Source organism: Martes martes, assembly GCF_963455335.1.
Source record: "Martes martes genome assembly, chromosome: 3".
In the NCBI taxonomy this organism is placed as follows: Eukaryota; Metazoa; Chordata; class Mammalia; order Carnivora; family Mustelidae; genus Martes; species Martes martes.
In genome coordinates this window covers 186,359,776-186,382,505 of record NC_137890.1, presented here as the reverse complement: position 1 = coordinate 186,382,505, position 22,730 = coordinate 186,359,776, and the positions used below count along the sequence as shown (strand labels likewise).

General features: G+C 38.4%; 1 protein-coding gene across 1 annotated transcript in view; it reads left to right on the top strand.

Moving 5' to 3' along the window:
- PLCL1 (phospholipase C like 1 (inactive)) overlaps positions 1-22,730 on the top strand; it is a 353,093-nt gene that overhangs the window by 51,101 nt on the left and 279,262 nt on the right. The window lies entirely within an intron of this gene.

The following is a 22,730-nucleotide window of genomic DNA, read 5'->3' as shown; positions in this document are numbered from 1 at the left end:
CTACCTAAAGCAATCTACACATTTAATGCAATCCCTATCAAAATCCCATCCATTTTTTTTAAAGAAATAGAACAAATAATCCTAAAATTTATATGGAACCAGAAAAGACCTCGAATAGCCAAAGGAATATTGAAAAAGAAAGCCAAAGTCGGTGGCATCACAATTCCAGACTTCAAGCTCTATTACAAAGCTGTCATCATCAAGACAGTATGGTACTGGCACAAAAACAGACATATAGATCAATGGAACAGAATAGAGAGCCCAGAAATAGACCCTCAACTCTATGGTCAACTAATCTTCGACAAAGCAGGAAAGAATATCCAATGGAAAAAAGACAGCCTCTTCAACAAATGGTGCTGGGAAAATTGGACAGCCACATGCAGAAAAATGAAATTGGACTATTTCCTTACACCACACACGAAAATAGACTCAAAGTGGATGAAGGACCTCAATGTGCGAAAGGAATCTATCAAAATCCTTGAGGACAATGCAGGCAGCAACCTCTTTGACCTCAACCGCAGCAACTTCTTCCTAGGAACATCGCCAAAGGCAACAGAAGCAAGGGCAAAAATGAACTATTGGGATTTCATCAAGATCAAAAGCTTTTGCACAGCAAAGGAAACAGTAAACAAAACCAAAAGACAACTGACAGAATGGGAGAAGATATTTGCAAACGACCTATCAGATAAAGGGCTCGTATCCAAAATCTATAAAGAGCTTATCAAACTCAATACCCAAAGAACAAATAATCCAGTCAAGAAATGGGCAGAGGACATGAACAGACATTTCTGCAAGGAAGACATCCAGATGGCCAACAGACACATGAAAAAATGCTCCACATCACTCGGCATCAGGGAAATACAAATCAAAACCACAATGAGATACCACCTCACACCAGTCAGAATGGCTAAAATTAACAAGTCAAGAAATGACAGATGCTGGCGAGGATGCGGAGAGAGGGGAACCCTCCTACACTGTTGGTGGGAATGCAAGCTGGTGCAACCACTCTGGAAAACAGTGTGGAGGTTCCTCAAAAAACTGAAAATAGAGCTACCCTACGACCCAGCAATTGCACTCCTGGGTATATATCCTAAAGATACAAACGTGGTGCTCCGAAGGGGCACGTGCACCCGAATGTTTATAGCAGCAATGTCCACAATAGCCAAACTGTGGAAAGCGCCTAGATGTCCATCAACAGATGAATGGATAAAGAAGATGTGGTATATATACACAATGGAATACTATGCAGCCATCAAAAGACATGAAATCTTGCCATTTGCGACGACGTGGATGGAACTAGAGGGTATCATGCTTAGCGAAATAAGTCAATCGGAGAAATATAACTATCATATGATCTCTTTGATATGAGGAAGGGGAGATGCAAGGTGGGGGGGTTTGGGGGGAGGTAGGAAAAGAAAAAATGAAAAGATGGGATTGGGAGGGAGACAAACCATAAAAGACTCAATCTCAAGAAACAGACTGAGGGTTGCGGGGGGGAAGGGGGACGGGAGAGGGTGGTGGGGAAATGGACATTGGGGAGGGTATGGGCTATGATGAGTGCTGTGAAATGTGTAAACCAGATGATTCACAGACCTGTACCCCTGGGGATAAAAATACATTATATGTTTATTAAAATAAAAAAAAAAAAAAAAAAAAAAGAAAAAAAAAAGATAAGAAATGACAAGTGTTGGCAAGGATGTGGAGAAAGCAAAACCTTGTGCACTGCTGGTGGGAATGTAGGTTGGTGCAGCCACTATGGGAAATAGTATGTAGGTTCCTCAAAAATTAAAATTTGAACTACAATATGGATCCAGAAATTCCACTTCTGATATCTGTCTGAGGGAAATGAAAACACTAATTCAAAAAGATATATGCTTATTTTTCATTGTATGTGTCATGTTCACTGCAACATTATTTCTAAAACCAAGTTATGGCAACATTCTAAGTGTCCATTCATAGATGAATGGATAATGAAAGAAATCTGACCATTTGTGACAACATGGTTGAACTTTGAGGGCATTATGCTAAGTCAAATAAGTCATACAGAGAAACATGAATATGATATATATATATTATATATATAATATATAATATTTTATAATATAATATAATATAATATAATATTTTATATATATATATATAATGGCTGCAAGAGTTGAGGAGGGGTGGGGATGGGTGGGAAAAAATTGGACTTATCAAAACGGATGACTTTTGTGCTTCGAAAGATCACCATTAGGAAAATGAAAAGAGAAGTCATTGGCTTAGAGAAAATATTGACAAATCACATTTTTAAATAATGGATTTGTATCCATAATATACAGGGACCAATTGAATGAGTCAATTTTATGATCTGTAAATTACATATTTTTTTAAAAGATTTTATTTATTTATTTGATGGACAGAGATCACAAGTAGGCAGAGAGGCAGGCAGAGAGAGAGGAAGGGAAGCAGGCTCCCTGCTGAGCAGAGAGCCGGATGCTGGGCTTGATCCGAGGACCCTGGGATCATGACCCAAGCCAAAGGCAGAGGCTTTAACCCACTGAGCCACCCAGGCGCCCCTGTAGATTACATCTTAATAAAGTTTAAAAATTGTGCACTCGAAAACTTATCTGTATAAGGGACAATGTCAATACTTTTTTATTCTGCAAATCACTCCAGTAAGTGAGCTGTTAGTCATGTGACTTTTTGGCATGGACTCTTTTCCCCTTAAGAGATAATGATATCTTACACTTAGAGATTGTGATAGTGTTGGAAGTCCCACTGCTTCTTTCTGCATTTTCTGGTGGAGTATTTAGTAAGACAGAGAATTAGTTTTTTGAGTGACAGATTTAGCTCTCCAACTATGTCTCTGATCACTTACTAGATTAACTTGGAGTGCACAAGGTAAACTATGAGCGTAATGCCTGATAAAGATTTCTTGATAACCTAATTGACAATACCTCAATAAGGCAGTGGTGTTTGGAAGAACACTGAGACGGCTGCTGCTGCTGTCCCCTCCTGGCACTGATGATTTCAATATATTACACAGAGGCTGTCTTTCTGATATCCTTATCTATCTGGGTGGCATTTGATTTTTGAATATCTTGGTAACAGGGGGCCAGAGAATGAAGAAAACAAATCTCATATTAACTCTTCCCTTTTTTGGGTGCCTGGGTGGCTCAGTTGGTTAAACAACTGCCTTTGGCTCAGGTCATGATCCTGGAGTCCTGGGATCCAGTCCCACATAGGTCTCCTTGCTCAGCAGGGAGCCTGCTTCTCCCTCTGACCTTCTTCCCTCTCATGCTCTCTCTCACTCTCTCTCAAATAAATAAATAAAATCTTTAAAAAAAAACCCAAAACTCTTCCCTTTTTTGTTGCTCGATTTCTGTTGTTTATGTTTTTTTAAAGAGTAGAGTCTCTTTGTTATGTATAATTTCTGTTCTACTACAACAATTTAGTAATATTTAGTAGTGTGAATTCATATGTCAACATTTTTAAAAGCCATAAAAGCATGTTAAAACCTAGCAATTACAAAAACGGTGGGGATCTTCCTTGTGAAAGTACAGGGCACACAGTACTTACTTCTAAGTCCTTTGTATGCTCTTAATACTAATTACATCCTGATCCGAGCCGCTTTAGATTAAGCCATTTCATTTAAAGTTAGTTGGATCTTGAGCCCACATCTCAGAGACCCTCTAATTCTGTATAATGGCTTGGACTTTAGTGCTCAATCAGTGCTAGAATCAAGGTAATAAGCAGTGTGCAACTTTTTGTAATTGAAGAATCTAAGGTAGAGCAAGATAAGTGGAGTATTGAAGGGTGGAGTTCAGAATAAAACCCGAGGTTGTAGTTGCCCCGTTGCAGTGCTCTGCTGAGACACCTCCTCCAGGTCCGTGGTGTTCAGTGAAACTGGAGAAACTAGCATGGGAGGCAGGTCAGACAGTTTAAAAGGTGAGTTACAAGTAGAATATTTTAAGGGGAATTTCTCAGCACTAGAGCTATTCCAACTAGATTCTGAGTCTCTTTTTTAAACTATCAAAAAAGACCCCCAAACCAAAAAACCCCACAAACCCCAAGACTAACTTAAGAAAATTAGAGAGTAAACCTTACTTCTTGTTAAAAGTTTGAAAAATATCAAGATGTAAAAGAAAATAAAAGCTTGCACAATCCACCACCCAGAGATATAGCTTGTTTGTGTTTTTATATGGTTCCTTCTAATTTTTAGTTTTTTCCCCTTTTCTCGGAGTATATATATATATATATATATGTATATATATATAGGCGCTTAAGCATTACAAAGCAGGGGTCACATCACACCTAGTTTTGAAATCTGATTTCTAAAATTTAATGTACTGTTTTGCCTGTTTTGATTATATTCTTAAATTATTATTACACATACATTTCACATTGAAATGTGATATAGAGATATAATTTGTTTAATGATTACCCTACTTCTTTAAAAAAAAAAACTGATATAAACACTGTGTAATTCTGTGGCTATTTCTACACTATACATTCTTTGACAGAAATGTAATTTTTTAGGCTTTGGATGTGTATTGCCAAATTGCCCTCAACAGTTTTTTTCTCATGCATTTCCAGCACTGTATGAGAAACCAATTTCCCGTATTCTCCACAACGGTGGGTAATTATAATTTTTAAAACCTTTTCCAAATTTACTAGGTAAAAAGTGGTATGTTATTGTTTTAATTTAGATTTATTTGGTTTTAGTGAGGTTAAATATTTTCTCATGTTTATTGCCAACTTGTATTTCTTCTTTTGTGATTTGCATATATAGAACCTATGCACTTTGGGGGGTCAGTTCTTTTTCTTATTGATTTTTAATAACTTTTTTGTATTAAGAAAAATAACTTTTTCTGTCTTACATGAGTGAATATTTTCCTCTGTTTAATATTTGCCTTTAATTTAAGGGAATCTTTATTTTTATTGTTTTTAAAAAGGTTTCATTTTTAAATAATCTTTACACCCTATGTGGGACTTGAACTTACAACCCCGAGATCAAGAGTCACATGCTCTACTGACTGAGCCAGCCAGATGCTCCTTTAGGGTATCTTTTTGGAATAATGAACAAATGTTTTAAATTTTAATGGAGGCAGATCAGTCTGTTTCTATATGATAAATTCTACCTTTAAATGGGTGTTGAAAAAAAGCCTTAAAAATTTTTTTTTTCAAAAAGCAGATATATACCTACATATATTTTTTCTAGCTTTAAATATATACACACACACAGACACGCACTTTTTATGTTTATCTCTTGACTCCGTCTGGAATTTATTTTAATGTGGAGCTTTTTTTTTTTTTGGAATTTACTTTATAGTATGATATGAGTTAGTTATATAAATTAATCTCTCTCCAAATAGTTAAATATTAGTCACGGACTATATAATGAAAAATCCATCCTTCTCTACTGATTTGAAAAAAGAAATCTATCCTATGTTAATTTTTATGTATAGTAAAATGTACTTTTGCTAGGGTTCCATTTAGTTCCATTGATTTTCACACCTTTTCTACTATCTAAAAATTGCCCATTATCCCAATTTTGAAAAGGAAGTCTTCTTTGGCGGCATGGTTAGTGAGGAGAGTAAGGGTGTTAGAGTGATCAGATGTTAAACCCCTGTTACTCCCTTTGATGAGTGGGGCCTAAGGTTCCCCACCTGTAAAATGGGAGTAATAGGTATCTGTCTACCTTGTAGGATACTAGACTATCAAGGATGATTTTGGTAAATGCTTAGTTCTTATATTACTTTTAAGACACTGTTCAGACATCTATAGGGGTTTCCTTTTGCCTTCTCTGTTTGACTTACAAGGACCTATTGATCTGGCCCTTCTCTGTGCCTATGACTCTTTCCATCATTTGTTCAATATGTTGTCTTACCACGTGGCAGGCATGTGCCAGGCACCGTTCTAGAGACTAGTGTTAAGTGATCAAGAAGGCAGAGGAGACCTCTGCTTTTGTGGAACTTATCTTTTAGTGGTATAGTTAGATTAAATTAATTAATAATATTTCCAGTTGGGTTAAATACCACAGGAAGACAAAACAGGGTTTTATACTTGAGGTGGTTGACATCGGAGCTAAGATCTCAATGAAGAGAAGGGCGAGGGAGCCTTGCTAAGTTCCAGAGAGGAGTAGTCCAGGCAGTGCAAACAGGAAGCCCAAAGGACAGAGGCAGGGGGTAGAAATCAGTCCAGAGGGGCTGGAGCAGAGACAGTGATGGAGACAAAACAAAACAAAACAGAACCTAGGAGATGGGACTCATAAAGACAGACAGGGGCTCGATCATTAACTTCCCGGTCTGTATCCCAGGCCTCTTTCAGACCATCTTCCCACAGACCTCTACCCTGTCATGCCCCCTAGAGGCCTTTGCTCATACTGCTTTCCTTTTATTTTTGTTTTATTTTTATTTATTTATTTTAAAAGATTTTATTTATTTATTTGACAGACAGAGATCACAAGTAGGCAGAGAGGCAGGCGGGGCGGGGGGGGGGAGGGGGAAGCAGGCTCCCCGCTGAGCAGGGAGCCCGATGATGATGATGATGATGATGATGATGATGATGATGATGATGCGAGGCCTGATCCCAGGACCCTGGGGTCATGACCCAAGCTGAAGGCAGAGGCTTTAACCCACTGAGCCACCCAGGCGCCCCATGCTGCTTTCCTTTTAACGGAAATGTTTTCTTTTCTCCTTTCTGTGTTTGCAAACTCTGTCCATTCTTCAAAGCCTGGCTTAGGGTTCATCTTCTCTCATTTTGAATGAACGGAGCCCAGTTGGTCTCTTTCTCTGAGTTCCCTGTTGCTCCTTTGGCTGTATTCATAGTTTATGTGTGGTTTTCCCCTGCTTCCCTCACCCCCACCCCCACCTGCTAAACCGCGATCTCCTTGAGGGTAGAAAGGGTAGTCCAATACTTCTTTTGTGTCCCTCTTTACATGTTTGATATAGTGTTGGGAATACCTTGGACACATCGTTTGATATTTTAGATAGAAGCTTAGGATCAGTGCACACTTCTTGAGTTTACCCGACTTAAATCTTCAAAAACAATTTTGACTTAAAAAAAACCCAAAGGTAGATGGAAAACTCCAACGAACACATTAAAATAAAAGAAACATATTGATGGAATCAAACGTCATGCTTCAAGTGATATATTTTAATATTTTAAATATTTATTGTAGATTAACATGAGCAAAATTGAATAGCTAGGCAGAAATTTATGATAGCTTTTCTTAGATTCAACACTAAAAATATCTTGAACATTTGCGTTGGCTGAAAATGTTCTGAAAAAAGCTTCAGTTTTCATTACTTTCTTAAAAAGAGAATTAGTTATATTTCCCAGTACTTTCACATTGAATTAATTTGTCACTCATGCTAGTGGACACACAAAAATAGCTAATTTACGGGAATGTTGTGTGGCAGGTGCTGCTAGCCCCCACCCTTTTCTCTGGGACCTTTCACTCTGCTCTGGTGGGCTTCCAGCTGTCAGGATCTGCTTCTCTGTTCCTGAGAGTTGCCCCCCAAAGGCCACTTTGTCCATAGTCAGCAGGTTGGTTCTGGGGAATTAATATTCCCTCTTCCTCAGCAGGCCTCATCCTCTAACTCTCTAGGGCTGGCACACAAAATACCCCAGCTCTCTTGCCGTCAGATGAGAGAATCTCGAGACTGTGTTTTGCTTCATTTCTCAAGGTTTCCCTAGGGAATTCACCTCCAGGCACCCACGGCAGTAGCTGATCAGAAAGCTCACCCTTTATTAAGTCCCTTCTCTTTCTTTTCTCTCTTCCCCATTTACCTGTCATTGCCCCCTCCCCTCCCCAATAAACAATTTGCACTTGAATCCTTGTCTTGCAGTCTGTGTCTGGAGAACCCAAACTTAATCACAACATTACACATTATTGTGTTTATACTTCCAACACCTCCTGGATTAACACTGTGGAGTGCATGGTTCAGGAGTTCTCAAGTGTTTTTAAAGCAAAAGAAGGCCTTTCAGGATCGATAGTTCACACTAATGGATTGGGGGAGTTATCTGGCATGACCCAAAATGCATTAGCAAACACGGGAGATCTGACCTTTGGAAGAAGCCTCTGACCTGAGCCTGAAGAGTAAGGCTCCAGTTCGAGTGATGAAACTTCCTTACGCTACGTCCACATTGGTTTGCATTTGCTGTTGAGCTAGTAGTCCAGGTTTTTGCTATGACTTTTTTACTCTTGCATTTCCCTCCTTGCTTGACTGATGTTGGCAATGATCTCATATTGTTATTTATTACTAGAACCTCCCCAGTGTTACATACATACGTAGTGAATACTTGTTGATCGGTGGGCTGCTATGGGCCGGACACTGTGCTGTCAGCAACGACATCAAATTTTGTTAGGCCAGTTACTCTTAGCATCTGTGGTTCTCTTTTGGGTCACGAACCTGCTGGTCTTTGTTGCTATCACATTATAGAACGTTGTCAAATATTGGCAAGATTAGCCTCTGATTATTTATTTTTGCAAACTAGAGATAAGATAGTGGTGAAATAAGTACGACTTCTGACCTTTTGTTTCAACTCTCTTTAGTTCTATGCAGTCTTTTGAGTGGGAACCTACATACGCGAAGGAGATCTGGCCCGTTTCAGTAGCAGCAGCCTGGCCTGCTATTCCTGACACACCCCAGTCTGCTCCTCGCTGTTCTGGCTGTGGTTTGCTGAAATGCCCAAGGCAGTCGTTACGTGAAAGCTATCATCCTCTCCCCTGCTCTGCTCAAGGGTTTCCAGCGTGGCTCACCATCCCCAACCAGATGTCCTTATCACCAGTTCTTTTCAGATGCCACTCAAAAGAATGCCACATTGGTCTCACAGAAATGCTCATAAAGCATTTGAGAATTGCTATATGCCCTGAATTGCTTGTCTTAGTTTGGAGTCATATCTCTCTAACTGCCTTTAATCATTTTAGTGACAAATGTATGAGTATATTGTATACTCTAAAATGACATTGATTGATCCTATAAGTAAAATACCAAATGAGAGTTGAAAAAAGGGACAAGGAATTTTATAATTGAAAAGACTCTCCGTCCCATTACCTCTGCATTATTTGTTAGAAATGGGTATGGTCTTAGCTATTATAACTCCTTCTGGAAGTTCTGTGAACCTTTTGTGTCCAGTCAAAACTCTATACTCTACATATGCTTGTGAATATTGCTTCAAGCTAAACAATGTTCATATATATATATTTTCCATTTAAATATATTATTAGGCATTCACTGGCAAGTAGACTGATTACGGATTACCACGGCATCTTATCAGCTGTTGCTTATCTGGGCAACCTCAGCTAGGTGGAATCTAGCCAAGAAACAGGTAAGAAGATGAACTTACCTTGTGAGATGAGCTAAGAGATATTCCGGCGTCTATGCAATACCTGTTCTTACATACTTTATTCACTAAAAAGCCCCTTGAAAACCCCCATGCAAAATCTGTTCTTCTTAAATTTAATTAATTTTATAACAAATATAACAATAATTGTATTAAATATAATTATTATTTATTATTTTATTTATTTTTAATTATTAAATTTTAAGTCCAGTAGAGTTAACATATAGTGTTATATTAGTTTTAGGTATACAATATAGTGATTTAGGAATTCTGTACATTACTCATTACTCATTGAGATAAGCATATACTCTTAATTCCTTCACCTCTTCACCCATCCCCCTCACCTACCTCCCTTCTGGTAACCATGAGTTTGTTCTCTATAGTTGGTTTGTCTCTTTTTTTCTTTGTTCATTTGTTTTGTTTCTTAAATTCTGCCTATGAATGAAATCATACGGTGCTTGTCTCTCTTTGACTGACTTACTTCACTTAGCTTAATACCCTCTAGATCCATCCATGTTGTTGCAAATGGCAAGATTTCATTCTTTTTGATGGCAGAGTAATATTCTGTTGTATGTTTATGCCACATAATCTTCATCCATTGATCTATTGATGGACACCTTGGGTTGCTTCCATAATTTGGCTATTATAAATAATGCTGCAATAAACATAGGGGTGCATATATCTTTTCAAATTAGTGTTTTTCATTTTCTATGGGTAAATGCCCAGGAGTGGAATGACTGGATCATAGGTTAGTTCTATTTTAACTTTTTGAGGAACCTCCCTACCATTACTGTTACTGTTACTGTACAGCGGCTGCACGAGTTTCCATTCCCACCAGTAGGGCACAAGGTTCCTTTTCCTCTACATCCTCATCAATACTTGTAGTTTCGTGAGTTTTTGGCTTTAAATGTAGTTCCACTAGTTCGTCTTTACTTTTCTTTCACTCACCTCAGGAGACATATCTAGAAAAATGTTTTATGGCCAATGTCAGAGAAATTACTACATGTGCTGTCTTTGAGGATGTTTATGGTTTCAGGTCTTACATTTAGGTCCCAGATCCATTTTGAGTTTATTATTGTGTATGGTGTCAAACTGTTATTTTGTATTTTACATATGATTTTAACAGGTGTGGTTTAGTTATATAAATTTCTTGTCGATAGCAAATGAGAAGAGGGAGAATAGACTACCAGAGAAAAACACCAAGAAATTACACTTTTAAATATTTTAACTAGGTCATTAAATTTTGTGGAAGAATGGGTTTTAGTCGAATATAATTATAAAACTGGTAACAGTTGTGTTAGAAGGCTTCTAACTGACCATTTATTGAATGCTTGTTAACATGTCAAGCAATGCCGCGCACTCTTTACGAATGTCCTCTCTTTGCCTTTGAGATAGACATTATTATTGCCATTTAAAACAAATAAGAAAACTGAGGCTCATATGACTGAAATGGTTTGTTCAAAGCCAAGTAGTAATTGACTGAACCAGAACTGATTTAAAATCCTCAGTCGTTTCTGTCATACCAAGTTGCCTCCGTATAGAACACTTCCCTGATGAACTTAATGGAAATATTGTTTTAAGAGAAATACACTCCTGAGAGGGACTTAATTGTAACCTCCTGTGGCCCTCCTGAATTTACATCTTGTCTTTTTTGCCCATGAATGGATGTATAGAAATCTTGATTATTTTGGTTTATATTTGTATGAACAACTTTCCCAGTTCGTGTAGATTCAATTAGTGACTTTACTAATACTCTTTCCGGCTGACACCTGATGCTTTTTGACTCGTGGAGGCATATACTTGGTCTTTGAATGTTTGTGGTGAGGGGTCATGTGAGGGAAGGAGTGTGCGGAAAAGCAACAGAACCCTTTTCGAGATAATTGTGGCCATGGCAACTGGTGGTATGGTGATTAACGAGAACTGATAGTGATGTGAATGTAATTTATTTGCTGAGCCATCGCTGACGCAGAGAGCAAAATAATGGAGGCAGGCATGACTGACAGAAGTTTTGATGTTACCCTAGTGTTTCTTTTAATCTCTCCCCAGCTCTTAATACTGTTGATTTCTATCCATCATGTGAAAACAGTGGCAACAGTCTATGGTACGATGTATGGTGCGATAGTTAGTTTCACGGGGAGGTTTACATAATTCAGAGATCACATGAAAGAAAACCGTGTTATCTTCTAGCTCTTCTCTGATTTAGTAAAAAGATTGCAAACATACATCTTTTTCATGATGTTATTTATTAGAAATGATAAGTGACAGAAACCAAACTTTGTCAAACATGAAAGGTTATAACAATTACTTTGTGGCTGGGAGGCCAAGCGCTATGGAGTTTTTGTTTTCTTTCTGGAGTTAACTGGTTTTAGTACTTCCAGTGAACTTTAGCTAAAAAGGAGTTTAAAAAAAAAGTTAATTAGAGTTGGTTTATGCCAGAATGAGAATCAGCAAAGCATGAAGAAATGGGAATAAACTCTAAGGGGATGTCTTCCTGTTTCTGGGATCTTTGATTTGTTGTGAATTCTGAAGTGGTCACTTACTACTGTCAATCCATTTGATTCCAGAGGGATTGCGTGTAAGAAGCAGTGATGTGCACACAGGCTCCAAACCTCTATCATGAGCCAGGTTGACGCTGTGTTTTGATTTTAGCATAAAATGTAGGCTAGAGTTCTATTTCAGTTATTTATTTTATAGTTCCCTTTTTCTGGAATTACAACCCCACCCTTGACCTGTTGAATCAGAATCTCTTGGTTTATGGTCTAGAAATGTCCATTTTAAATATAATTCCCAGGTGAGTTTCATGAATGTTTGAAAACTGTAGCAAAGGCCTCCTAAGTGTGATAGCACCTCCCAATTATGTGGCATTTATAAGCTTCAGAGAATGTCACTCTGTTTGTTGGAGGAGAAAAATGAGAGAAAAGTGTCAACCTGAAACATGGAGCACTTTGAATCTTTTTATTTTATTTCCAAATAGAACGTTTCCAAATATTTCAATCCCAATTGCCTTGGCCTAATTATGTTTCTTTAAGATTCGTATTTTCCTTGTGCTGTCATAGAGTTCTCTCTCCTCAGGTGTGGGATTGAAGTGGGGTGGATGGGAATGACACTTCCCAGAACAGAGATTCTTACACAATATTAGAAGAATTTACCCTTTACCCTTCCTTTACCCTTCCCCCTCTCTCATTCTGATCCTTCTGATTCACTGTATCTGGTAACTGATTCAAATGTGTGCTCCTGGGTAAGACATGTCTTAGTCTGTTCGAACCACTATAACAAAGTGCCATAGACTGAGTGACTTATAAACAACAGAAATTTATTTCTTACAGTTCTGGAGGCTTGGAAGCCCAAGGTCAAGTTGCTGGCAGATTCTGGGCGTGTTTATACTTGCTAGCACCATAAACATTTTTCTGGGTTGAAAGACCCTTTTCCTGGTTTTCAGATGGCCATCTTCTCTCTGTACCTTCACATGGCAGATAGAAAACGAGAGAGTTCCCTGGCGTCCTTTTTGTAAGGGCACTAATCCCATTCCTGAAGAATTCCCCTTTATGACCTCATATAATCTTAATTACATCCCAAGGGTCCCCTCTCTTGATACCATCACATTGGTGGATAGGCTTTCAATGTATGAATTTTTCAATGTATGAATTTGTAGGGAGTTCAAACATTCAGTCCTTAGTAGAGTTATTTTTCTAGAGATCGAGTATGTGACCAAGAGTGAATATATTGTATTTGTGTAAAGTTCCATGTTTGGGGGGGGGTTCTTGGGTGGCTCAGTTGGTTAAGCATCTGACTTGTGATTTTGGCTCAGGTCATGATCTCAGGGTCATGGGAACCTGCACCAGCTGGGGCTCTGTGCTTTGCTGGGAGTCTGCTTGAGATTCTCTTCCTCTGCTCCCCACCCCCAAATAAATACATAAATAAATAAATATTAAAAAATATCTATCCATGTTTGGGCTTGTGCTAGAGTTGGGAGTACTTTCTTGGATCTACCACGAAACAAAGAGACTTGACACTTACCCTCAAGTAGGAACGAGGAGATGCATTTAAATTTCTGGACCCTACTTTAGACTTATTCTGGAGATTTAGTTGAGGGATGTGAATGGCCTGTGGAGCTGCAAACTCACTGGCTTGACCCCAAGCAGATCTCATGTTGAGGCTGGGAAAAAAATCCCTGGCCTTCTCCATAGCCCTGGCTTCAGATGTCCCTTGGACCCGTTCTCAGGATGACAGTCATAAAAAGGCGGGGCGGGGGTGGCAGTGTAGCCTCCTGAGGCCAGGGGAGTAGGATAGCGCAGAAGGTTCTCCTGTGCTTATGGGCAGTAGAATCCTACTTGGGGAGTTGGGTGAAATGGATTCCCAGACACCAAACTGGATCTTCTGAGGGTAGTGTGTTAGTTTCCCAGGGCTGCCATAACATATTAGCCACAAACTTGGTGGCTTAAAAGAGAAGTTTATTCTTTTACAGTTTGGGAGGCTAAAATCAAGGTGCTGGCGAGGTGGCTCCTTCCGAAGGCTCTGAGAGAGCCCCTCCCGCGCCTCTCTCCCGGCTTCTGGGGGCACCTGGCAATCCATCATGTTCTGGAGCTTGTAGATGCACCATTCCAGTCCCTGCCTCCTTCACATTCCTTTCTCTGCTGTGTGTCTTCTGCCCTTCTCTTGTAAGGACCGCAGTCTCTGGATTTATATCCCTCACTTCCCCTAATCAAGGATAATCTCACTCTGAGATCCTTAATTATTTCTGTAAAAGCCCTTTTCCCAATTAAGGTCACACTCACACCTTTTAGGGTAGACAGATCTTTGGGGGGTCATTAGTCAACCCACTACAGGTAGTGTCTAGGGACTTGCATTTAAACAAATTTCCTAGTGATTCTGATACAGATGGTTTGAGGACTACATTTTGAGAAAAAGTGGGATGGACATGTCAGTCTCTGGGGTTGCCCAGAATGGATTCTTTTGCACCATAAACACTTGAAATAGCAAATTGTTCTTAGGATCTTCTATCATAGTAGCTGTCAAGTCTTATTAAAATATTTATTTATTTATTTATTTGAGAGAGAGAGAGAGAGAGAGAGAGAAAGTGAGTGCTGGGGAAGGGGCAGAAGGAGAGAGAGAGAGAGAATCCACAAGCAGACTCCTGGCTGACCACAGAGCCCAGCATGGGGCTAGATCCCAGGATCCTGAGGTCACAACCCGAGCCAAAACCAGGACTTGGCTGCTCAACCGACTGAGCCACCCAGGTGCTCCCGTAGGTGCCAATTATTGAGCGCTGGTAAATGCTTTGATGTATATGATTTTGTTTAATAGTCACAGTACTCTGAGAGAGATATTATGGTCTCATTGCAAATGGTTAAGGAACCACGAGTTACTTAAGTGACAGTGTGGGGATTCGAACCCAGTTTTTTCTGATGGCTAAACCAGAACACTGAACCACTTTGATGTGCAATTTCTAAACACTTTATTCATTTTAGGCAAAACCTCCCCAGGAAACCTTTGCAGTCTCCCCACCCTGCCACTCCAAACAACACACGACAAAAACGAAATCTACAATGGAAATTAAGTTAGGTGGTCTCCTTAGTGGCCCTCTCCTCCAGTGTTCTGCGGCAGGCTCTGATCAGTCTGGTGGTAACCACTCCGCTGATAAGATAACTGGGACTGCAGTGCAGATGTGTCTGATGAGGAAATCTGTGCTTTCCCCCCTGTACAACATCATCTGCCACTCTACCAAGGCTCTGAGAAGCTCTTTAGTCAATCAACCCTGTGACCTTTCTAAGCACTTGCCTTCAGTAGGTGACAAGCTGGGACCGGTACTTAGCTCCTCTGACCTCTCGTTTGCTCAGCTGTGCAGCAGCTTTATTGTTGTCAGTACTAAATTCCAGTCTGGGTTAAAAACATTTTGTGAACAATTCTTTCACTAATATTTACAATGCAGGAAGGCATTAAAAAAAATGTCAGTTGACCTGAAATAGTTTGTTAGGTTTTTTTCCCCCGGCCCAATCCAAGAGCGTTCTGCTTAGTTCATCGGGTTCTTTAGTGACCTTAGTTTAGGTAGCAAATTTCCTGCTCCATGCAAGGAGAGGAAGTTCTTGGAGTTAAATATAGCAAAATCAACATAATACTAATCACCTATCTAATTAATTCCTTTATGCTAAGTTTGGAAGGCTTTTAGAATCTTAAATCTCTTTGCCTGCCTGTTTCCTCTCTCCCTCCCCATTTATATTCTCTCTTGGTCTCTGTCTTTCTCTGTTTTACCTCTTTAAACTGTTGGTAGACATCAATGCCAACCATACGTTTATACCAGACATATGATTGGCATCCCTTGTTGGGAGGTTTTGCACCCTAATGGATACGGGCTAGCCACAAATCCGGGTTTGTATTCTAGCTCTGCCATTTACTAGCTTGTGACCTTGGGCAGGTTATTCAAACTCTTTGAACTTCAGCTTTTCCATTTGAGAAATGGGGACAATGATGATAATGGTGATAATGTTAATGACCACCTCACAGGATGATTGAGAAGATTAGATGAGGTAATTCTTACAGAGGGTTTGGGATATAATAAGCTCTCAGTAAGTGTTGGGTACTTTTGTGATGATGGTTATTATAAAAATTATTTTATTTTTGCTTTTGTCCAAATTCTGCTTTCTCAATTCTGTTTAAAATATATAAAAAATGAACTTGAAAAAAATATTTCTTATAATAGAAAAGAAGCCAATGACCACAAGATGATAGACTGAGTACAATTATTTGGAAAATAATGAATAGGCTCTTAATAGGTGGTAGCATCATTCCAGTAGACCTCACATGAATAAGCTCATTTAATCAGTGTAGTATGGTAAAAACTGCTACTATTATTCCTTTTTCCTGATGAGGAAACAAGCACAGAGAAATCATATAACTTGTTCAAAACTTTTACAATGTACCATGTTACAGTAACTCCACTATTTCAACAGAATAATAGAGGGGGCACTTCCAAATGACTTTTGTTAATTATAGAATTATTCAACGTGGAATGTATGTTTATTCAATAAAAATTGTTCCCTACAAAGTTATTCAAAAAACTTTTCTGTTAATACACGCATCACAAACACATGTCCTTTGGGGGGCACAGGTAAAAAGCCTTAGTATCCTAATCTCTAGGTAGGAACCTATAGGCACAGAGTGATCTTTTCTTTCTGGTGGCTGCCAAGGGCACATAACCACCATGAACTCTGTGTGCCTGGGCCCAATGGACAGCATGGACCTGTAGTAAGACTGTGCCATCAAGCCGTGGTGGTCAAGTTCCTAAACTCTGTGGGGGAGAACTCCCTTCCTTGGAGAGGCTGTTTTGGGCTGTTGCTGCTCACAACCAGGCTATAATTGGCCTCTGCAAAGTAGCAAGCATGTGGGCTATGCTACCCCCCACCCATCTGGCTGTGAGTTTTACGCATATGCAAATAATGGAACCCTTATTTGTGGCTATCCCTGGGACTTATGAGTCACAACTCATGCGTCCATATGGTCTACAATGTCACACAGCCAGGGGTGGGGATGGGGGAGTAGAGCACTCAGATTCAGGAAGTCGGTCTTAGCTCTGCACCTTACCACTGTTTCAGGCCACCTTCCTTGAATAGGAAAATCTTAAAAAAATAAAACAAATAAAAGGCCTGAAATTGGTGTTTCAACCTTTGCCAGGTTCTTGGCACACCACAATCAGGGCTTAAATTGTGATACAAAATTTATAATAGTCAAAACAGTAGTCTCTAATAGTAGAATAGATAAATAATGGCTTGCATTATTATATTGAATACTGTGCAGCAATGAAAATAAGTGAACTACGGCCACGTAGAACAATAAATCTCACAAATATAATGTTGTCTGAAAGAAGTCAGATGTACTGTGTATACATAAATGTGTGTATACATAAATACTGATTGCATTTATGTAAAGTTCAAAAAAAGGTATAACTAAACTAAAGTTAGGATAGTTGGGATAGTTAGGAAGTCAAGTATAGTTAGGAAATCAGGATATTTGTTACTTTTGGGAAGACAGCGGGGGTTAGAGGTTGGGTGAGGCAGAGGGGAACAGCAAACTAATTAATTTATTGATCTGACTGATGCTTACATGGGTATGTTCACTTTTTAAATTTTTAAATTTTTTTAAAAGATTCTATTTATTTGAGAGATATTTTGAGAGCACATAAGCGGGGGGAAGTAGCAGGCAGAGGGAGAAGCAAGCGCCCCTCTGAGCAGGGAGTCTGACTCTGGGCTTGATCCCAGGACCCTGAGATCATGACCTGAGCCAAAGGCAGAGGCTCAACCAACTGAAACACCCAGGCACCCTTAGGTACAGTCACTTTTAAAAATAATTCATTGAACTTCATTTACATTTTGTGCACTTTGCTGTATGTATGATATACTTCAATATAAATATGTAAATAATTATTAAAGAAATCATTCATTTGATGTCTACTCTTTGCTGGCTTTATAACATTCAGTCTGCATATTATTTCCTCAGGGAAACTGATCTACTTTACTGTTATTCATTCATGGTTTCCAAGAATGCATTGTGGTTAAGAAAAAAAGTTGGACTGCTACCATTTGTTTTTTTCCCTATTGTGATAAAATTTCCAAGTTACTTAAATATTTTCTAGAGAGTTGATAAATTTTATTAATTCTTGTGTACAACAGATGTATGAGATAGGCTGGTATTGCTGTCTCCATTGTTCAGATAAGGAAAGTAGACACAGGGAGGATGAATGTTTGGCCAAGCCTGGATCTAGAATGCAGTTCTTTTGACATTTCTCTGTGCTGTCTGATTATAGAGCTCTGCTACAGTCCTGGATATCTCAGAGTTTCAAAAAACCTTGGACTCTCAGGGAAAAAAGATTTCCATGAGCACGTACAGGCACAAAATATAAAAATGTTTTTGCAGGTTAAATTTACATTTGTATCTAAGAGTAATGCATAAGCACACTGCAAGGATGGGAAGGTACTGACTGATTCAATAAACATTTCTGAGCACAGGGGATTGTGCCCACCTCTATGGGGAACAGACCCAGAGATATGACCATAACACAATGTGATAAGTGACATGATGGGGGTTTGCACAGGACTTTGGGGACCACAGAGAAAGGGTCAGTAACCAGCTTCATATGAAAAGAGTATCTGGGAAGTCTTCTGAAGGAGAGGGTGCTTGAGTCTAATCTTAAGTACATGAAGCTGTATTTAAAACTAGATAGATCAGTTAGATTTCCTACATTTCTCCCTTGTGATATTTCCATTTCCCAATTTTAGGAAACTTCAGATTCTCAGACTACGTACATATTTCTGAATTTGAAACACCAGATTGAATTTTCAGAAATGGCAGCTGGAAGGTAAACTCCTCATTAACCCTTTGTTTTTCTCATAGGATCCAGCAGTATTACCTCACCCTTGTGGAGCTGGCTTCTTAAAGACTTAATTTTTTTAAAAGCAGTTTTAGATTCACAGCCCAACTGAGAGGAAGATACAGAGATTTCCCTTCCCCAACACTGACGTAGCCTCCCTGTGATCAAAATCCCTCACCAGAGCAGTACATTTGTTACATAATCACCCAAAGTTCATAGTTAACATTAGAGTTCACTCTTGGTGCTGTACATTCTATGGATTTGTACAAATGTAATGACATGTATCCATCATTATAGTTTCATATATTTTCACTGCCTCAAAAATCCTCTGTGTTCTGTGAAAGGGGCTATTTTTGTAGGAATAATTTCTTTAGTTTGATACCATATTTGCTTTATTTGTCAGCAAATCCAAAGTGCTGAGCTGTTAGGTTCAATGTTATTTAGATGTTTTATTTCAGCCAAATTCTAATACCACCAAATCATACATATTAAAATTCAACTGCAAATAAATTCCATTGAGCTGCCTAGTGTCTTTCGATGGTAATGCTTTTTAAAAATAGGCTATGCCATGGATTTCATTTATAGGCATTTAAATGAGCTTAAATTCCCAGGGGGGGAAAATTCATGTATATAACATATTGCCAAATCAGGCAAGGTTGACATTTTTGTTTTTCAGATCTGATGTCTGCATCATCTTATTCTTTTTACTAGGTTTAGTACATGATCTCTTATTTGTAAACTGAGGTCAGACCTAACCAAATCTCAGCAATGAGATTCATTTACAGAAGGAGAATGTGGTAGCACCAAAACCTTTATTCAGAAGTATTATTTTGCATTTCCCAATAGACATATCCTTACATCTCTAATATCATTAACTAAGGTGGCTTTCTAAAATATTTTATAATTATTGCTAGAGTAGTTAGGTGATAAGCAGTTAACTCCTTAAATCCTGTCTCTTTTTTAGTAGGCGTGCCTTGAAAGTTCAGGTGGGAGAAAGGAGGGCATTTGTGATAAAGCAGGAGAGGACTCCTGAGGGCTCTGTGTTTATTCATGGATTTTGAAAGTTGATTATACCATTAAAAAAAAAACCAAAATGCAAAATATTGGCCCATCTTACATGGTCGATGAGGGAAATATCTTTTGACAGTGATACTCTGACACTTTACACTTTTTAACATCACTATATCTGCTCAGGCCTGACTCACTTAAACATTAGTGTAATCCTCAAACATGAAATATATAGACACAAGAGAGAAAATGCATGCAAATATACTGCCTTCATTTCTTAGAGCATATCCTGATACAAATGTTCTTGGAGGCTGGCGTAAATTAAATGAAAATGAAATTACAGTGAGGGCTCTTGGGTGGACTTCTTCAAGGAGTCCTTGAATATCTTAAAATTTTGTGCAAAATGTGGAAAATCAAAGCATTTTTTTCAGGGCTAGGGTGAGTCCTCCACTTTTATCAGGTTCTTGAAAGAGTTAAGAACCACCGATTAAACCCATATGAGCAGTGTGTATTTATTAGTAGATAGTTTATTAGTAGATAGTTGGAAAATATAACAAGTCTGTAAATACACCCATGTATACGGCAACAAAGATGAAAGGCACTTAGATTTCTGGGAATGCAATAAAATGATGCCTATGTTATTAAAATATTTGCATCGATTACTTCATTCTCTTGGTTGAGATGCAAAATTTTATTTTCCTCTGTGCCATGTTGTCTTGTTCTGTAAACAGTGAGAAATAACATTGTTCATTATCAGAGCTGTGTGTAAATTGAAGTTTGGATTTTTTTTTGTTTATTCTTCTTCTGTTACCACACTTTGCCTGTACCGCATCACAGACTGAATGATGAATAAACCAAGGGCGGCCTGGTAGCAGCAAACATTTTACTTGTCAGTGAGAATGAGCTTATTAGATTTTGAATGGGTTACTTCATACCTCTGAGAACAATTTGCAGCTGTTAAGTACATTTTGCTTTTTGTTAAGAGCAAAGACAACTGTAATTAAGGTCGGCCTATCTTTTGGGATATCAATGTGTTTTAATGGATTTCCATTTTCTTGGGTACAAACAAGCATAATATCTTTTAATTCAGTGATGGAAGCACTTCAGAAATGATTTGTAATTCTGGATCTATGAAAAAAAAATTTGCATGTTAGCGTGTGTAAAAAATTTGTTGAAAAAAGTATGGTAGAAAAGTAGTGTCCTCCTTAGGATCCAATTGAAGTCTCCAAAACATCTTTAATCGTCCTTTGACTAGACTCCCACAGTGATCTCCAAGACTGCATTACCAAGTTGGCGGAGGGTGAGTCAAGGAAATATTTTACTTCTTTCCTTCTCCATAGTTTCCCTGAGATCTCAAACTGGCAGCCAGCTGGCTGAATCTGCCCACAGACTTGTTTTATTTGGCCCATGCAGTGCTCTTAAAAATTTTTTGCCAACATTTTAATAGGAAGGTTTCACATACTAATCTGCATTTCTGGCTTGTCTTGAGAAATCAGGAGATAAGGGAACAATTGGCTAGAGCTTAGGGGCAGCTGGCCCCCCACCCCCTGGGCCACAGTCTCCTTCTGTAGCTCTTTCAAGCACCCCTACTCTGCCTGACAATGCACTTGTGCTTTATTTGCCTGCTGGACTGCTGGAAGCAAACAAACAAAATGAGTTTGAGACTGATCTAAGGCTGCTTTGAGACCACCTTAGTTTTCTGGTAATAACCAGGTTTTAGATAACAGCTATCTTCTTCATCCTCGGGAGCCTTACTATTTATTGTAACCTTGACATCTGGCCATCAAATCTAAGAATTTTCAGGTTCAAAGGCTTTAGAGTTCCTAATTTGGGTCTAGGATGCGCAATAAATACAGATAAAGAGAACATAAATGCCTAAAATGATTATCTTCCCTAACGAAAATCCAATTTCTGTTGTTGTTGTCTACCAAAATGGGTTGGAAGCTATAATCTTGGTGGTGCTATAACTAAAATTGTGTTTGTTAGTTTTGGAATTTCACTTTTTTTCTTTTTCTTTGGGACTTAAGAAAAACAGTTGAATCATTTGAAAGGCATTAAAGCATGCAGATTTCTAGGGCATTATAACTTCTTTATGCTTTAAAATACAGTGGACATTTAATAGGAAAATTTAATAGATTTTAGGTTGTCTTTTTAATTCATGAGGCTGCAAATTTCTAATTTCTAAACTTTTAATAATTTTGGTCAAAATGAAGGGGTAGACAAATTCAGGCAGCCTTTCTTTCCAATTCTCCCAAATAACCCTTTCTGATGGAGACAGAGAAATCTTGCCAAAAACTCATATTCAGCTTGTTGGAAGGCTAACCTTTAGCTTGTTATCAAAGGTCTATGCAAACCATTTAAAAAATTTAAAAATCCCAATAAATTCTGACGTTTAGTTAAGATAAGGGGGCTGAAACATGAAGTGTTTATAATGTCATGAATGTAAAGGTAATTAATATTTCATTTTTAAAAGAAAAATTAAGAACTTTCTAAGTATAGTAACTCAGAACAGTTGTATCTCCTTCAAAACAATTTGGTTTTTATATACTGCTAGACTAGCAATGCAGTAGAAGCATAATAGCATAAATACCCAGGATTTGAACATGGGGATGGGCAAATGTTTTATAATGAGAGAAAGAATTATTGTCTGACTTCAGGAATAAAAGTTCCAGAGAACTATGAATGCCCAAATCAACATTTTTTTGTATCTATAAATCACTTTGGCAATACTTATTTATGTATATAGAAGTGATCTAATGATTATGAAATTAGGTGTCTTAGGTTTTTTTCCTCTTTCTTTCTTTTATTTCTCATACAGATAGCGGAGGGACTTTGAGCAAACCACTTTAACTTGCTAAATTTCCCTCAATAGTGAAAATTTTGGATACGTAGTAGAATGTTCTGAGTGCAATTTATACTATTTCTGTGATTTTTAAAAAGATTTTATTTACTTCTTTGAGAGAGAGAGAGCATGAGCAGTGGGAGTAGGAGAGGGAGAAGCAGGCTCTCCACTGAGCAGGGAGCTGGA